We start from the raw sequence: 6,163 nt of genomic DNA, 5'->3' as shown, positions 1-6,163 counted from the left end.
AATTTGTCTGTCTTTCTCTCACTCCATACTTTATGTCCTCTGGGCTCTGAAATATTTCCAACCATCCATACTTGGCCCTTTCAGGGTTGCTATTGAGTTTCCTGAGAAGGGGAGGGCTCGGGACTTGGGATGCATACAGTGGTTACTTTTGGGGTTTCCAGCCTGTTCCAGATAGACAGACAGACAGGCCAAATGGGTATCCCATTTCAAACCCACCAACTACATTCACCATCTTTAAAGTTGCTTGAAAGCTCAGTCCATTAGTGTAACATGGATTGACAGGAAGGTGTTTGTCTGAGCACACCTAAAGTGGTCCACAATCACAAGAGGTCATGCAGCACAGCGGCATGGCAGCCAGATAATGGCCCACTTCTGTGTCCCACTGCATATCAGGTACTGGGTTCACTGGAGAATGGGAGAGAGAGAGGGGAAAGAGAGAGAGAGAGACAGAGAGTGATGTGGTCTGTCTAGCACTCACTACAAACACACCCCCACACACAGATACACAAAAAGTCTGTCTGGATCCATCTCTCTCTCTCTCTCTCTCTCTCTCTCTCTCTCTCTCCCTCACACACACACACACACACACACAATTCCAGAGAAGGTGTTTGCAGGTGAATTAAACAATTCAGGGCGGACAGTGGTTTGTTTATAGATCTGTCCATCCTCTGTGCGTATAGAGTGGACAGTTATGAGGTCCACAAGTCTTTTATTTCGGACAGTATACAGCCCTTTGAGAGAGCTACAGCTGCTAATGATGTGGGCTACTGACTCCAGAATCCAGAATCTGGAGTCCAGATGTTGGGGGGGGCGGGGGTTCCTCACTAATAGTGGCATTACAGTAGATGATTTGTGATACAGAGTGGTCCACACAGGGCAGTTTTGCCAGCTTTCCTTGGAGTTTTAGACTGGACCAGTTCTCCAAGTACACACTAGTCCGAATCAGTTTTGATACAAATTTTCAGATCAAATCCGATCTGCGTACATCATATCAGTTTGGGAGTAAATACGATGCGTGTCCACATTACTCATTGATACACAAATCTCATGGCCGTTCACCCTTTGTCAAGTCCCACATCCCTGTTAGATATAAACAATAGCCATGCAGCTTTAAAAACCTGGATTAAAATTTGTAATTCTGATTCTTGAAAATCATGACAAATGTACAGTCAGCAAGTATGGGGAAGAAATAACCATCAGATAAAATCTGCAAACTGGGGGGAAATGGGTAATGTTTGCCAAGTTTACTGCCTGGCCCGGGTGAAATACACAGCTTGTTTACTAGCCTATACTTTATACGCATTCCCATTATAATGACAGGTAGCTTTGTCGACGAATGACAAATGGACAATGATAATTATGTTTAAAGTTAGCATCTCGGAAATTCCAAGGATAGGCTATGAATGGATTCATGTACGTTTAGTCCCATTGTTCATTGGCTACATGCTAACACAGATACAAACAGATAGTTTGCCGTAACAATGTTTTCGGTGAACATGCTGCAACTGTTTGGTTTTGCAGTTGGACCGTGCAGAGCTGTGGCAGTATAGCCTGGAAATCCAGACCCAAATCCAAAAGATGAAGGGTCTGGCTACAAGTAATGAAAATGGCCCGAGGGTCGGCATCAAGCATGCATTTGAAAATAGGCTATCACTGCACGCAATTGGATAACACTTTGACCAATGTTTACTGACTGATCGGACTTCGACGTTGCAGCGCTGTTGTCATCTGTTTAGCTCGCCTCTGGCCCGCCTATCAGATACACCGATGTGATTGGTGCAGCTCAGCTCCATGGGCATAGGTATAAGGTACAATTTTAATAATATTTATTTTTCTCCCACTGGGATTGGCAATGAAGTGACACGCCTTTGCTAGGGAGTGAGGGAAAGAGCACTACGTAGCATACGTGAGCATCATTACTCATCGCCAGAGTGACTCGCTAAGCAACTTCAAATTTTGCTCACGCGAGAACTCTGAATTTCCAGGGTATAAGTAGAGGCTAGGCTACACTTTTTTCCTTCTAAAAAAGGAGCTTGTCTTCACCATTGCATGCGCGTGGCACTTTCCAGCAGTAAGGATGCTCTGACTATTTGGCTCAAACATGTTGTTGCTGTACACACACACACACACCCTCTGACTCAGTGGAAAGAGCCACACCTCCTTGGCAGCACATAAATGAGAGCCATGTTGCATGAGGTGAGCACGTGTGCCCCACCTCTGCTCCCTTGAGTGTGTGCGTGTGTGTGTGAGAGAGAGAGAAAGAGAGAGAGAGAGGGAGGGGGTGTGAGGGTGTGACAGGCGTGACTGTGGAAATGTCACCCGGATGAGAGATGGCAGAGATGTGAGCAGGAGGGATGTGTGTGTGTGTGTGTGTGTGGGGGGGGGGGGGGTTGATCCAGCCAGAGCATGAAAGGAGGAAGAGATACTACTGACAGATGCTCAGAATAATCCTCTCATGTGCACACACACACACACACACATGCAAAATATAGCACACACCTACATACACACAAGCTCTCTCTCTCACACACACACACACCTATAGCACTACCATATACAGGTTTTCATTCATGCATGTATTCAATGCTCACACAGGTGAACAGTTGTTTACAAAAACAATGTGAGAATCCACATGTTTGTATGGAAACACACTTACAAGCATGCAAACAATGATCAGTGAGTGTGTGTGTATGTGTTTGTGTGTGTATGTGAGAGAGAGGGGGGATGCAGACATCATGAGAAAAGAAATAGCAATGGAGAAAGAGTGAAGCACATTACACACTTCAGGGAGATGTGAGTCTATGGAGGACAATCCAGAGGCAGAACCTCACACCATCATACCATTTCCATTAGGCATATCAGTCTTCCCACAGAAGGCATTGGGCTTGAGCTCACTTTTGCTCCTGTTTCCAATTTTATTGTCCTTCTCTCAGCAACTGCCTGTTTCTGTAGGTGAAGACAAAAGGAACGAAAGTAAGGTCAAAGTCAGAGAGATGTGCCCTAGGTTGTTTTTCCCCTTTAACAGAGATTATTTATTCATTTGAGCACAGCAGTGTTTTTTTTCTCTCCGTTTGTTACTCTCCAGAGAGACAGGTTTCTTGAGGGTGATGTTTATTGTGTAGGCATCCTTCTCTCTCTCTCTCTCTCTCTCTCTCTCTCTCTCTGTGTGTGTGTGTGTGTGTGTGTGCCCACATCAAATCGGTAACAGTTCTTTAGTGTGTGTGTGTATGTGTGTGTGTATGTGTCTCACTCCCTCTCTCTTGTGTGTGTGTGTGTGTGTGTGTGTGTGTATGTATACTCTGTTAAGTACAGAGCCTGGAGAGGAGAGAGCAGAGAGTGGCAGAGGGGTTGGTTGTTTTTCCGTCTGTGTTGTATATTTCTCTCTCTCTCGTCCTCTTCCTCATCCTCCTCATCCTCCTCCTCCTTCCCACTGAGCCAAACCTGAGGTGTGACCTTTCTCCCAGGCTCCCAGCGGGTGGCGCAGGAGCCTCAGCGCTGAGTTCACGCGGGGCTGGACTCAGTGAGGGGGCCTTCAGGGCCAGAAGTGTGTGTGTGTGTGTGTGTGTGTGTGTGTGTGTGTGTGTGTTTATGTGGGCAGAGTTGGGGAGTCGGAGATGACAAACAACCCCGGCACTTCACCACGGACACCAGACAATAAATTTGACTTTCTGTTATCGTGCGAAGAAAGACTGCTGTGTTCTTGTTTTAATACCGGTGTCTGTATACAAAAATAGACTGAGTCAGCAGTCAGCCGGGGGCGGGGGGTTGCTTGCTGTACAAATGCAGCTAAAAAAAGTCCTTACAGAAGCTTTCAAACAGTGATTTATCTCTGACCTGGGATGCAGAGGACAAAATCTGTTGAGTAGATGCATCAAAATGTGCAATAAATCTAGATGCTTGGAGACTGCGTGTTTGTTGGAAATGGTGCCTCACAACTAATTTGAGACAACAGATCAAAGAAATGTTTCACTTGAGGATTTTTTTTAATAACAATCTAAACTAATAAGCATGCTTTCTAAGACTGTTTGAACATTCCAACAACAGACAGGTGCATGCAACAGCACCAAAACAACAATAACCCCCCAATTTTCCTCGACATAATTACAAAAATGTGCAGATTGCTCACAGTATTGTTTTTTTTTCAGCAAACAAAAATGTGTTTTTAATCCAAACAATTATCAAGGCAGCAATTACGAGTTATGAACATGATTAAAAACCAGTCCAAGAACAATAAATGTTCATGGATGTCTGTGGAATACAGATACGAAAAACTATTAAACTGAAGATGAAGATAAATAAACTAAACATTTTCAGTCTTTATAAGTTCTCAGGTATGAAAAAATTTCCTCTGAAGCATTAATATTGCAGCACAGAGCCATGCTTTACCACCAAGCAGAGTAATCCCCCTTTTCCTAATTAATTATTATACATTTACATTTAAAAGGTCAACGACAACTTCACTTGCTCAGAAAGTTGCTGTATTAGTTCTCCAAGAGTGTAAAGAAAATTGAAAACTTTTGAAGACTGCTGAAGACCGTTTTGCCATCACATGAATTCCAGTAGGCCTATGTAGGCCTAAGCACACAAAGCTGTCTCAGCTGAGCACTTATCAATGTGTTATTGATAGGCATGATATTAGATTTGCATACTATGATTACATTTATAGTGTTTACTTGATTCTGTAATGTTTTCCATGCTTCGAGGCCTCATGTGGTGTATCACATATGCAATACTGTAATGAGGACAAATTTGACGTGCCAATAACAGTAGTAATTTTATCTAATCACTTCTCCCCCGCTGATGTTTTCCACACTTTTCTCCAGTTGCTCCAGTGTCCTTGGGGAAGTGGGGAAAACATGTTAGCTTGGCCTCCACCAATTCTCAGGGACGGAGGGAGGGAGGGAGGGGGAGTTTTGTCATCAGCCAGCCGCCAGCCTTGTCCTGGAGCGCCGAGCTCTGGATCTCTGGAGCTCTTAGATCCGGGCGGCTGGGCGGGCGCCAGCCTGGGCCTGGTTCTGATTTACAGTAGAGCAGAGTGTGGGAGTGGCCTCTCCTCGCTTACCTCCACCACTGCTCCATGCGACCTGCTGGCCTAGAATAACTGTATGGATTTATGAGCGGAGGGTGGAGGAGCAGAGCTGAGCGTGTACTGTGCAGCAAAACGGCACATTAAATGCTGACAATGAGATCAGCTGTGAGGGCATTAGCACCACTGGCCCTGTGGCTATGACAAGGTCCACTGTATGTGTGCAGAGGCTAAAAGGCTATGGAGACATGCATTTATAATAGTGAGTGTGTGTGTGTGTGTGTGTGTGCCCACAACACAGTGATGGGTATGTCCATAATGAACCATTGAAACTGAGAATATGTTTTAACCTTCAATCCTTGTTGTTGTATTGGTTGAATTGCAGTGGTGAGTTTGGACAGAATAAGGAGGACAGCATTTTCCATGGCAAAATATGAATAATCTCTGAGGCACTGAATCGGCAAGACCTTGTTCGACTGTTCAGAGAGCCCTGATTGGCAGCCCTTCGCAGAGTCGATGTGTTCATCAATTACCGTCTGTGTACAATAATTGTAGCATATTGATCCACAGAGTTTATCTATTAACATTGCTAAGTGCTTTCCGATGTGAATGTCTTCTTTGTCTCATCTTATCGAATAACATGCTATTTCCATTTGGTGTCACAGACATAAAGGTTTCAGTATTTGTCCACAAGGGGAATTGTGTGTCTCTATACCAAACCAGTACGTCTGATCAAATAACACAGTATGGATTTAGAGGACATGTTTTCATGTTCTCACTTTGCATTGGATTGAGCAGAAGACGTAATTCGTAGCATTTTTCTCAGAGTTAGGCAGAATATTAAATGCTGTCACTCACAAGTGAATGCTTAGATATGAGGCATGCCAAGTCTGGCAGCTGTGAATTTCCACAAACGCTCAGAGGACGTTTAATTTTTTTTATTTAAACTCACATCCAGTTTTGATAGCGGAGGTGTCTGAAGCTTCGTTTCTACCTTTAATTCCACCACCTCTCATTCCCCATCTGGTATCTCTCACCACCTTGCTCACTCTACATGGGTAAGAGGAGATAAAGAGGGAGTGAGATCCTGAGTGAAAGAAAGAGAGCAAGAGAGATGAGAGAGTAGTGAGTGAATGA

The sequence above is a fragment of the Alosa sapidissima genome, chromosome 21 (assembly GCF_018492685.1).
Source record: "Alosa sapidissima isolate fAloSap1 chromosome 21, fAloSap1.pri, whole genome shotgun sequence".
Lineage (NCBI taxonomy): Eukaryota > Metazoa > Chordata > Actinopteri > Clupeiformes > Clupeidae > Alosa > Alosa sapidissima.
The sequence above is the reverse complement of the archived record's forward strand: the minus strand, read 5'-3'. Positions refer to the sequence as shown.